We start from the raw sequence: 13312 nt of genomic DNA on the forward strand, positions 1-13312 counted from the left end.
AAAGGTGGGTGGGAAGTACTGCTCGGAAACTTCACCCGTTTTGATTTTGCACAAGAGGATGATCTGGTGCTCAGCTGATTTAACTTTTTTGTTTTTCATGCACTGTGAAGAATAAGGACACCGTATGTTTTCAGGCTTTTATAATTTCGGGTTTGTTAGTGTGCCAGACCAGCTCTCCAAGAAGTAATTCTGATGTTCAAGAAAAGTCAAAAAGTAGGTCAGGTCTGAGGCAGTGAGCACCTGAGTGGTGAGGTGGGAGTAGTAGTGAAGTGGTTCTTTTTTTTTTGTTTTTTTAACACAAACTTTATTGAGTTTTTACTTGTTTTTCCGAAGTACATTCAACCAGATTGTACCCACATCAGTACTTATATATGCCAATGCAGTTCACATTTGTGAGGATTACAGTTTTCAGTTTTGCATACATTTGCCATTTGTATTCAACAGTACATGTAGTTATATAACGTGATTTCTCCACTTAGTATATTCATATTACCTGCATATGTTAAGTACAGTAAATTCAATAAGTATTACCTATCTCTTAGTACTCAATTCAACTACCCTGGATCCCTCCCCCTCCCACCCCGCAGTTAACTACCTGGGCTTCACACTCGATACACATTATAGCATATATATCAAAAACAAAAGTAGGCAACACTTGACAATATGCCATGTCACATTCTAGGTCCACATATACATAGTGTCCAGTACCCAAACCCCACTGGCCCTGTGTCGTACAGGGTCTACCTAGCAATATGCTTAAACGGCATGAGTACTCAGTGTTGGTACCTATGTCACATCATAAATCTGGTCAGCAGACACCTAGGTGGACTCAGCCCATACTTTAAAGGTTTCACACAGCATATCCCATGCCATTGCTATGGGTATCTTTCGCTGTTCTCACTGCTCTTCCCTGCATATCGCAGCACTTTTGGCTAGGCTCCACTTCACAACTTCCTCCCTCCACGTCTCTATATGTGGTGGCCTGGTTGCCTTCCATCTCCTAGTTATATGCCTCTTTGCTAGTATTAGCGCCAAGTTAGCAAATCGCGCCTGTACCTCGTATCACTTTGGTTGTCGATATATTCCCAGTATGCAGCATTTCTCCTTGTTCCAGAACTGTTCTCCAACCACATCTGATAGGATTTGTGCTATCTGCGCCCAGGAGTGTATAAGTGCCAGACATGTCCATAAAATGTGAACTAACCCTTCGTCTGCCTCCGCGAATCCCGGGCAATTCGGTGTTGCTGACGGGTACATCTTGTGCAGTCTGTGTGGTTTTAGATATGCCCTCTGCATGAACAGGTATTGTATACATTTAAATCGTGCATTATGTGACACTGTTTTCGGATAAGCAAGATGTGTTGTTCAATCTCTATCAGTCAGCTTCCATGTCGGCCTCCCACTTAGCACGCAACTCCCCTAGTGGGGAAGCTCGTACTTTTCTGATGCCCGTGTATAGCCATTTTGTCTAATGCCTGCCATTTCCCATTAAATGTAGCATATGAACTAGTTCATTTAGAGGTGGCTCTTGCCCATCCGGGGCCCACATCTCTCTTATGCAGCGCGACAGCCCTGCATGCAGGACAAACGGAGTATCTGGCAAGCCGTTAGTACTAACAAGTCTGCATGAGACATCATGACACCTTCTTGAAACATTGCCCCCACTGTTGTTATCCCTCCATCTACCCATCTGACCAGCTGACCTTGTGTGACTGTTCCAGTTAGTAAAGGCAGTCCCAAAAAAGGAGTATTCGGTGCATTGGACAGGCGCAGCTGCATGTACCTTAGAGCGTACTTCCAATACTTCAGTGCTATTTGCAATAGTGGAGAGTCTGCGCTATTAATTGGGTGTGCGCTATGTAGTTTTGCATGTAGTTTACCCTGTGCCAGCAGTCTAGGTGTATAACCAATTTCCTGCAAATTGCGCCACGCTAACCATTATGAGAGCCATTGTAGCTGACTCGCCATGCAGTAGACCCTAAATCCGGAGCACCCATACCTCCAGCCATTGTCGGAAGTTGTAACTTCATTTCCACCCTATGCCGACCTATGCCCCATATTTGCCCTGTCGGAGTAGAAGTGTTTAGCCATTGAGCACATTATCCTGGTGCTGCACCATCTACTCTTCTTTAATATGGAAGCTTTGAGACTACTAGGCACATTATAGCACTGTACTGAGAAGTACATATTTGAAGTGTTCTACGCTTTGGCTTCATGTCTATTGACAGCAAAACACATTTCCTTTAAAAAAAAGTGAATATTTGAATTGACAGACTTGAGATGCTTGTTGCGCCTTTAAATACAAAACATTTTACAGTGTATAGCAAATAGCGCTTTGAACAAGGATGTAATTCATTGGTAATAACTGTGATTAAAACAGTTAACAATGTATGGAGGAGTCTTTCATCTTTGCCACTTTATTACTAAGGGAAGAAAGAAGAAAAGAAGCAGCAAGCGGGAAGGGGGGTTGGGACGCGAACAGGCGCTCTCGGAAAGCATCTGACTTTTGAACTCGGTCTATGCCTGCACAGCAAATGTGACGAGATAAGATGAAAAGATGAGCAGGAAACAAAGAAAATGAGCCAAGACAATCGATGGAAACTGTGTGTAAACTTAAGATTCCGTGTATCTGTGTAATCTAAAGTAAATGCCAACAGCTAGGTGCATTTTGTTAGAAAAGCCCCAAAAAATATATATTCCTAATACAGACAAGAAAATCGAGAGAAACTTTGTGTGAGTAAACTAAACGTGCCATCAGCTCACAAGTTCAAGTTCAAGTTCAGGCATTTATAAAGCGCACTACTCACCCAGAGGGTCTCAAGGCGCTGGAGGGAGGGGTTTACTTTTTATCGAATAGCCATGTTTTCAGTTCTTTTCTGAAGGAGATGTGATTCTGAGTAAGGCGGAGGTGGGTGGGGAGTGAGTTCTCACAAAGCCAAAAAACACAACATTGCTAATTGACAAGCTGAGGCAATAGTAAAAAATTGTGCGCCAGAAATAAAAAATGGCCAGCTGGAAAAAACAGAGTGGAAGGGGGTGCAGGATGATGTTTGAAGCGCTGCTTGGGGTTAATCTGCAGTAGCTGTTAGGTGCTATTGACAGGAGTGTTCATATAAAGGAGGAGTGCATAGGTATGTGCCACAGAAGCACTCCTCCACCCACTCGAAGACCCAGCTTTCTGCCACGTGCTTGACTGCACAGTCCAGCCGCGGGGCGGGCGGCGAGGAGGTGATGAGGAAGAGCTGGCAGGAGGCCTGTTGTTCGGTGCCAAGTACGGCCGTTAACAGAGGAGCCAGACGGGGGTGCGGTGGTAGCTCAACAATGGTGAGTCCAGGAGACAAATGATGAGGATGGGCCCGCCTAAAGAATAAAGAGTGCACTGGAAATAATATAAGTAAACAAAAGATATGGGGAACATGTAACAGGGGCAGTGTCCATGGGAGGGAACAACACACCAAAAAGTGAGACAAATTGCAATTTTTCACCAATTCAAGGCAGGGAATTTAGACAGGCACACAATTGAATGAATGAAAAGTGATGGGAGTGATGAAAGCCCGTACAGTAGATACAGAATTTCTCGAAGATTCACCACAATGCCAGGGTTAGCGGCAGTAACAACTTGCACTCTTTGACACGTGATGTCTCGACATTGACACATGTTAGACTATGACAATTGTGCAAGGGTTTGTGGAATCTTAGCCGAATGGGCAGAACCTGCTGCACACAGTGGCTCCTGATAGATCCTCACTGCAGCTCCCCTGCAGAATAGGTAACACAGAAGTATTATGCTTTTCTCAAGGTCACATCTGCACCTTTCTGGAGAGGAACCCTTTGTCATCCCTGATACCTAAATGGCGGCCAACGAGCACTCATCTTCTTGATGCACAAAAGTGACTATGGATGCCTGGATACCTTACTGGAGAGTACCAGAAAATATTTCCTATCTATGTTGCCTGGTGGCAGGGGTGGCGAAGCATACAAGTTTGGGAGTCAGCCAACAGGGCATGGCCTTTCTACCCCTGGTGTATCTGGTGTCTGTATCTTGCAGAAAATACTGAACTTCAGCAAAGAAACATACATGTAGATAGAGCTGCCATGTCTTTTAAGCTCACAATGTTAAATCCCTTAGAGAATAAGTAGGGTTTTAAAGGGGATGAGGCTAGATAACAGCTGCCCTCCCCCAAACTACTAAACACAGGCAATAATTCATATATAGGGAGGAACCATTTCCTAGAATAACCTTTGGGGAAAGAGAAGGTGGACAAATAGGTTTGTGGAGGCCCAGCAGTGCCCAAGCTGAGCAGCATCACCCGGCAGTCTCGAAGAAGATGCAGGGTTACAGAACGAGTGCTGATGGAAGACGCTTTTGTTCATGCAAGTGAGGTTTTGGGGGAAAGTGTTCGATATCATTTATTTAAGAGGCAGGATGGAGGCAAGCAGGAGGAGATTTAGGATGAGTGCTGGTGGACCTTCTCTTTCCTAATGGATCAATAGGGGCCCTCACCCGACCCGCATAGCAGCCCTAATAGAGGAAACAAGGGAAAGGAGACGTAATATGATCAACGTGGGATACATATGCACACCTAAAAATTGGCACTGAGAGACTGTAACCCATGCCCCCAGAACGTGCAAGTGGGAGCGTGGCGTATCCACACTATCAAGACATGAAAGAAGAAATAATGTATTCCTGCCTGAAGGAGTCTTTCTTTGCGCCCGAGGGCCTGGAGGGAAGGGCGAGAACAGCAGAATGTCACCAGGGATGTTAGCCCTGTTCACATTGTGATCCTATCACTGCATTCATGACTCTTAAGACCAGGGAAATCAAGGGTGTGCCATGGATACCAAGGCAAGCACGGGTTTGCATCTGGCACCCCCAGCTGGCACCCTTAAGTGCCCCATCCATCAAAACCGCGTTTTGCAGCATAAGCTGCAACATTGGATTTACTTCTAAGCTAAAAGCTGTGGGCCTCAGCCCACGTACCTCGCCTAGCACAGGCCTTGCCCTACTCATGGAAATAAAGCACTCCTAGGGTACTTTGATTTACCTGAGTTTAACTGAGTTTGATTGAGTTTAATGCAACTGAGAACCATCTGTCTTGGGGACGTTTACAGATTTTAGTATCTAGCCAGAAGCTGCTAGACTGAAAGCTCTAGGGCTGGTTGAAGGAGGCTTGCAGCACATGACCCCGCTCACCTAGTACTTGTCAGAGTTCGGAGTCATATTTACTATTGAAAAGAGCAGGCATACAAGTGAGCAGAAAGTGTTGCCAATTGGGCTAGTGTCTTTATTAGTAAATAACGGATATATGCATCATACCATGTTCATGTCCTAATTGTTTGCGAATAACATAACTCAGAAGCAAGGTAGCACTTTTCTAAATATGAGAAGAAAATGTTCTCCTGGCTCCATACATTTGCGCTCGAGTTGTACATGCATGGGAGATACATGAATCGAATCCCCCTAGGCCGCCCGGGAGAGTAGGTCACTAAAAGGTGAGGCCTGTGATACAATGTTTAGTCGTGGGTTTCCTGGCATTTTCTTGAAACATAGGTCACTGATTGATGACTTTACAACGTGTGCTCTACTCTTCATTACTGTACTTCTGTGTATAAGAACATAGCCTAGCCAATCAAACCATGTAACGCCCCTGGAAAAAATAACCTGTGGTCAGGCTAGAAAGAATCGACTGTATATTTATTACGGATAGCTTCAGTGTGGTCCCGAACACTCTCAGGTCTTCTGCATAGTGAATGCCGATAGTGTGAAGGAAAGCCTATGCGACAGCAATGCTTATGTCAGCCATACAGACAACCACTGATTCCGCGCCGGATTACGTTGTATTGAATTTATATTTATGTAGCACTTTCCATAGGAGGTGTAAGGATGCTGTTATTCCTTAAGATAAGTGACCATGAACAATTGAGGGTAAATGAAGTCCTGCTATATCAAAAGCCACCGAAATTGCCCCATGGACCCGCCTAACGAAATGTGCAATGTCTATCATGGAATTAATTGTCCCTGTCAAACGGGAGCGAATAAAAATTGGCTTGAATTTAGAAATCCTCCAAAAAACGTGTTTTTTTTACTTTGTCCGTTTGCAAGGGGATGCTTATTTTCTTTCTTGTGGATTGTCACTCCGTGCTGCTTGGTTCACAGTCTGCCCATCAGCTACCTTCCTCATCCCAGTTTTTTCCACCGAGACGCCTTCCCCTGCCCCAACCTTGAGAGCTTCTTTAGGGTCTCTAATTTTAAACTTCACTCGCAGCTTGAGGCTTTTAAAATTACCTAAATTAATTCTCCATCTTGCCGACAATGAATGTACCTGCCCGTTGCCATTGGTGCCAGACAGAACAGGCTGTCCCTTCAGCTATGCCCCAGCTGCCAGGTGATCCGCGAGACGCAAATGTCAACTGTCGAACAGGCAAGAAGTAGTGAGGGGATTTAGTGAAAAGAACTTCATGTTAACACTCACGTTTTTAATATTCTATTGCATTGTAATTGCCTCTGTATAGCGCTTCATTGCCTATTGTGAGACCTCAAAGCACATTATCAGGCAGGTGGCGTGCCTGTGGAGGTTGCTTGCAAGGTTGTTGTACTGGCTGTGGACCTCGTTGTTGGTGTTGCATGTGTGTGCAGAGTGGTGCTTTCATCGTCTTTTGGGTTGCAGCTGTGCGCAGTGTGATGATGGAGGGTGATTGGGAGATGGCGCACGCAGTGGTTCATTCTGCTGACTGCTGTCCTTCTCTCTGTGGGTTCCATGTTGGCTTTATGCTGATTACCAAGAACCTTTAAACCACTTCCTGTGCTGGATGCAGCAATTAGGTCAGCCACTCTGTACAGAGGAAAGGGGACAGAGATCCATCTCTTATCCGTCGAATAAACAGATGTTGTTCTCGGTGAATTTCTATTACTTTAGAGAATCCCCTTTGAAATTGGTGAAGGTCAGAGGTCTTCGTTTGCCCTTCTCATAAGAACTTCCCTGCATCTGGATTCTCCAGCACTCAAGCTGGCATGCAATATTAAAATACATTATACAAGCAGAGTGCATGAGGGTGGGTAAAGGGACAGTGGAAAGGAAGACCATGCGGATTGGGAAGTGTAATAAGTGAGAGAAAGCATAATATTTTGTAGAATTTACCACATTTTTTAAGGCTTTCAAAACAGAGAGGGAAATAGTATGTGTATATAAAACATCCTGTTGAAATCCGACAGACACCTCCCCATTCCAGACTGAAACACTTGAAACCTGCTATTTACCAGAAAAAACATTTATTAGAGGGCTGCAGCACCCCAACCACTCCCAAGCTATGCCCCTGAGTGTGAGAATGTAAATACTGTTTAGCCTCTGCATGGTAGATTATCCTGCAGGTACGATGTTTGTAAAGTTGGGCACTGTGCCACATTCACACTCCTTGATTTATGCAAAAAACGCACTCTTCTTTTCCACAAAAAAGTGTTCTTAGTTGCAACGCAAAGGGTGGATTTTGGGGAAAGGTAATGGCAAATTTGTAAAGAAAAATCGGAAAGCTGTATTTCTGAGGAATATTGTTCGGAGTGCTTGACTTTTGAAATCATAGAGTGAATGTGTAGCTTGCTGGAGTGTGGACCGTTTGCCTGTCAATCTCAATATTGTCAGCTGTGGTTGGAAGCACCTAGACATTTATAGGACAGTGGAAAAGACCATGAAATACCACAATCCACGATACAGATGTTGGGGCTGTTGGTCATAGCGTTGCTGATAAAATATTCATTGGCCTTATTTGAAAACCTAAAACTATCTGGAGCTGGAAACGCTTCAAATACCGTTTTGATTGTAAAAAACATCCTGCACTGGCAGCTGGTGGGGCTGTTCCTTCTATTAAATACCTGAACAAAGTGTTTTATACTTACTGGGGCCTTCCTTCTCATCTGACTTCAGAAGTTCTGCGTGCTCAAGTTTACCAGTCAATGCAGGCGCAGCTCAGTTTTATTTCTTAGCATTGTGGTAGTTGTAGTTCTTATGTAATCAACTACTAAAATAGGACTGCGTGCCCCTGAATGCGAAGCACAAGCCTGGAGTGGGCGATCTGCTTGGGCATGGAGAAGAGAACTTGGTTGGAAGCTCTGAAATTTCATACTGAATCCAGCCTTTGCGTCCGATATTGAGGTCTTCCAGGGTTTATTTACGGAAGTTTTCCAACATTGCCTGTTTTCTGGTTCCTTGATTCATGTCAAAGATTGAATCTGAGCTCTTGGATAAATTCTGATGCCTCATCCAAATTGAGGATTGGCTTGATAACGATGGGTTGCCTTCTTACATGGATGCCTGCATGCTGGTCATTCACCATGGCTTGAATAATGATACTTATTGCAACAAAATAGTAAGTCCTGTGCTTAATATCAACGTTTCCCATCCCTTTAACATGCCCTTCATCTTTAAAATTGCAGCCTTTTCGGTATCCATTGGTAGCAATTGGAGTGCGCTGCGCGACACGTCTGTTATTGAAGCCGCTAGTCAAGTTGGTCAACAAAACCCACCTCTGCATCACCTAAAGCTTTTACATAAAATTATTTTCTTTAAATCATACTCTCTGCTTGCAACTTGCCTCGTTGATATTCTAGCTTGATTATTTTATCCGCATGCATGCGATCATGTCTATGAAATCACAGGGACGATTCTGAGTCTTGGGTATTCGGTAATTGTGTGTTAAGGATGGACTTAACCATCAATGTCATCCGTTTTTTCCCTAAATGCACCCAAAGACTATTGAATTTCTGCCTGCAGTTTTGTGTAAATCTGTTGGTCTTTCTCTGGAACAGCGTCCGGGCCGGCTTTAGTGCTGTTAGCACCCAGTGCGACAATGTTTCTTGGTGCCCCCCATGACAACCTCCACCACGGATTCTCTCACTACTACCCTTTAACAGTGCCCCTCAAGTCTCCATAACCGCTTTCTCTCAGATGTGTTTAATTCGTTTTATAGCGCCGCTGCCACTCATACCAGTGTAGGGTGTCAGAGTACTTTATATCACACACACACTACAAAGAGACAATCAATCATAGGTGTTTAAGTCAGTGTATAAGAATTGTTACATAAGACACAGGACTACAAGACGTAGGAGTCACATGTTATCCATACTGGTAGGTAGGATGGTTTAAGAGTGCTTGGTCTGGAGAAGCACAAACTACGAATTTAAAACTTAACCCCATAGTTGGGAGTTCTCTTTAATAATCTGAATTGATTTCTATCCAAATGAATCCTTTTTCCAACATTAGGAGAACGCTCCTACCTAAAGCTTGCAGTTTTTATGTAGCTCTTTGATGACAGTTAATAGTTCACTGTTCTATGTTAGGATTATAATTTATAAACTGCAAGTAACAAAGGGTCTCTCAGACAAAAGCAGTAGCCCACTGACCTATTTACATTATATGCACTTTGAGATTTGAATGGAAAACCTTACCATGCGTCAAAATGTCTACTAGACCAACCTCCGATCTCTCTATGAAAAATATTAATCACCAGAGTTATCGTGACATTTTTATTGTTGCTTGAAAATTGCTGGGGACCCAGGAGCACAGCAGCAGGTGCTTTCTAAAACCAAAGTATACTTCAAACACAAAGTCTGCACCCAAAGTCAGTGCCTGCTGCAGTTGCACTGGTCGCACCGCCTTAGAGCTAGCCCTGAACAGCATACAACTTGTGACAAGGTGAATATGGTACACAACAAGAAAACAGAAAGAAATTGACAGAACCCTCTTTGGAATAAATTAATGGACTTTTCTAAAACAAAAAACAGTCTATTTAACATTACCAAGGAGGGACTTTAGTCATGTTTTTACAAACTACTGATGCAGAGAAAGCATTTGGAGACAGTAGTGGCTACTGCCGGACGGGGTGGTAGGACGGGGGAATATAATTAAAAAAATCAGCCAGCCACCGCCTCTCCTCCGTCCTCTTCATCTTCATCTTGCCGGCCGGCCGGCGGCTGCATGAAGCACCCGAGCAGACAGACTCCCCAGAGCCAATCACAACACTGCAACACAGCTTTGTGATTGGTCTGAGCGCTGTGGATTGGTGCTCAGACTGCAACAGGGAGCCTGTGCGTGTTCCTGACCAGGCTGTGTAATGCAGCCTGGAAGGAGCATGAAAAGTGTGCATGAACTGTTTGGTCGGCCCAAGAGGGCCGACCATACAGTTCATGCACACTTAGGGAGTGCACACCACTCCTCCCCTGCTCTGGCCAGCCCCGCTCCGCCCCACCACTGACTGCAATAGGCAAAATAAAATGATAATAACAATACACTATTATCATCTTATTTTTCCTTTTGAGCAGTAGGGGGACGCTCCTCCGCCTTAGCGGAGGAGCTGCCACTGTTTGGAGTGATAGCTTTTGAACTACTATGGGTTACTCTGCAACGACTGAACTTTGGTTAGATGTCCAAGGGCTTGGTGTGGGTTGTATACTCTTTAACAGTTCAAACATAATCCATACTCATTGGGTTTTACCATATCCGGTTAAGACTGCCAAAGGCACAGCGCAAGGCTACCCATTCTCTCCAGCTCTGTTCACATTGTTGCCATAGAACTCTTAACCAATTGTCATTTGGAATGAGTTTTGTAGGAAGGGGATCACTGAAGGGAGCCTGGAGCTGAAATGTATTTTCATTGCATTCCTATGGACTAATTCAGATCCACTTAACTTTGTACCAATGGCTCCTCAAACAATGTCTTTGAGAGCTTGTCTGGCTACAAGGTAAACTGGGCAAGTGAAGTCTTGTATTGTCTCTCTGGATGCTCCAGAACCCGTACTGGAAGTGGGGACGCGGGTCAAGCACAGCTGATCCGAATCGTTCTGGATTTACATAACTTACTTCTGCATCTTAATGGTTTTGTTGCTAATACCATTCTTGAAATTGACAGAAATATTACATGTGTGAGTACGGTTTTAATAAATACATTTGTGGTGTTCATTTATATTTCTAGTGAGTAACTATTAAAATGTGCAGCTTACAGGTATTTACAGATAAATAAGCTCTTAACTTTGTTCATCTAGGGGCCAAATAGCAAACTAAGAATTTGACCTGTAGATAAGCCGAAAATGAATTATATTATTAATGTGTGTTGCTTATAAGTAGATAAATCAGTGGAATGTTAGATATTAGCAAACTGTGTGAGAAAAGATTTTTCGTTATGTATTAACAGTTTAAAGTGCGACACTGAAGGGCAGCGGGACATTTTATGCAGTAAGGTGAAGGAAACTGGGACAGACTCTCTTACATTGGTTCATGACCCAGTGTGAGCAAAGATGTTGTACTAATTGTGCAAAGGTGCTCAAGGGAAATGTGACATGTTTGGGATGTTTTATGGGATGTCAGTAGTAGTTCTGTAGTAGCAAAGAGGTCCAATGTACTTTAAAAGATAATCTGTAAATAAATACATTTGTTTAAAATAGCTGTATGGGAAGTTTCATGAGATTTGTTCCAAGTTTGTATGTGATTATTACCCATCTTCAAAGCTTTTGTTTTGCTAAGTATGTCATTTTGTCGTGAAATGCTTCATATATAATAAATTATATTAAGCAAAAACGTTCCTAAAAAGTATGCCACGCCCAGTGCAATAAACTGCTTTTAGTGTTGTATCAAGCTCTATTGAGTGGCTGGAACACACTCCTAGAATTGGCATATCATCACTCACACTCACTCACTGACGCATTTCAGTCTGGGCAAATTTCATGAACCGAAGTCAGTGAAAATGCAGACTTTGATTTACTTTTGACACTTTTTTCTGATGTACTTTTTTCTGTTCTTGGATTTGAGATTTCTGTTGAATATTCTGAAATAGTTTGTGCCGAAGTATTTTTTGTCCAGTGTATTGAATGGCTTAAATCGATATTCCACACATAAATCTACCATCAGATAGACAAGCGTGTCGTCAATATTTGAAGGCTGGTCATGGTTTTGTACTGCTCCAGGTAAAACGAGGTGGCTTATGACTGGAAAGCTTGTTTTGTAGAACACTGCTGAGATATTGCCAAACAATGCCATACCGGACTGAACATTTCTTGTAAGAAAAGTTGTGAAAATAGGAAGCACTTGCCCCATATCTGTTACAGCTAAATGTGTTTTCAGGTCTGGACTTTAAAAAAGATTTAGATGCCTTACCGACCATTGATAAAAAAAAATACATACCAAGAGGGGTTAAGGTTAGCAGTCTTTGCCAATTTGTCTGTTAACTTGTCGTTCACATTTTGCTATCGCCCACCAGAGCATACAACATGGGGACGCGGGTCAGCCCACTGCAGCCATTGTCACTACTCTCAGTGAGTGATGGTATTGTGCTTGTGCACTTAGTACTCGTCCTCCAAAATTTATAATCCCTTTCAGCAGCAAGTACAGAGCGTCAAGTAGTATCCAGTAACTATACTATAACCTTTGAGAATGGTGCTAAAAAAGCTAAATTTTATAAAGTGAAGCAGCCTCGCTTTTCCCTCCCCAAAAGATGCAGTTTGTTAGATTAAATTATGAGTTATTTAAATGTAATTAAAGTTAACAGTCCACATTTGTGGGATTTTTGGCAGTTGTAGTGCGCTGCCCTTGGTATTTTTCTTGTATTTTACTGTTATTGTTCCATCGCAAACTGCCCCAAACACCTTCACGGAGGGGCAATTGGACTTTCTGATGAAGCTCCTGTAGGAAGGTGGAATCTGACTGCATGGTTCCCCCACATTTTTCCTGGTGTTTTGCTGGTTTTCGACTTAGTTTGACTGAGATCCTGCTAATCCGGACCCCAGCCTATCTGCTTTCGCCCTAAACTGATTGCATGTACTTTAGGTACACTCCAGATTGGATTATGGGGTACCCTTATAAGTCCCTAGTATATGGTATACTATATACCCAGGGCATAGGTACCTTAGAGGCCTCCCAGGGGCTGCAGCATATATTATGCCACCCCTGAGAGGCCTCTCAAATTGACACAACAGGTCTGCTACTGCAACCTGTGTAAGGTGGTGAATGCACCCCTTACTTAGATAGGGGATAACTATATCTACCTTATTACAGCACATATACACCTATCAGTCACCCCTATGGCAGGCCTTATCCATACTGAAGGCAGGGTGCTGGGTTTTATGTGAGAGGGTGCCCATGCATGAGCAGGGCCCCTCTGTAGCCTTCGGAATCTATGCTCCGGGGTTGTTCTGTGATGCAGCCATACCATAGACTCTTAAGTGCATTATAACCTCGCGGTAAATGCTAACTTTAAAAGGGCTGCACAGAAAACTGTCGTGTTTGGTGTCAAACACCTTGGAATCGTACCTCCACACCAGTAACCGGTG

At 43.5% G+C, this 13312-nt stretch overlaps 1 protein-coding gene across 1 annotated transcript in view; it reads left to right on the forward strand.

Moving 5' to 3' along the window:
• The window catches only part of TNFAIP8 (TNF alpha induced protein 8), a 428765-nt gene that overhangs the window by 80214 nt on the left and 335239 nt on the right, over positions 1-13312 (forward strand). The window lies entirely within an intron of this gene.

The sequence above is a fragment of the Lissotriton helveticus genome, chromosome 2_1 (genome assembly GCF_964261635.1).
Source record: "Lissotriton helveticus chromosome 2_1, aLisHel1.1, whole genome shotgun sequence".
Classification (NCBI taxonomy): Eukaryota; Metazoa; Chordata; class Amphibia; order Caudata; family Salamandridae; genus Lissotriton; species Lissotriton helveticus.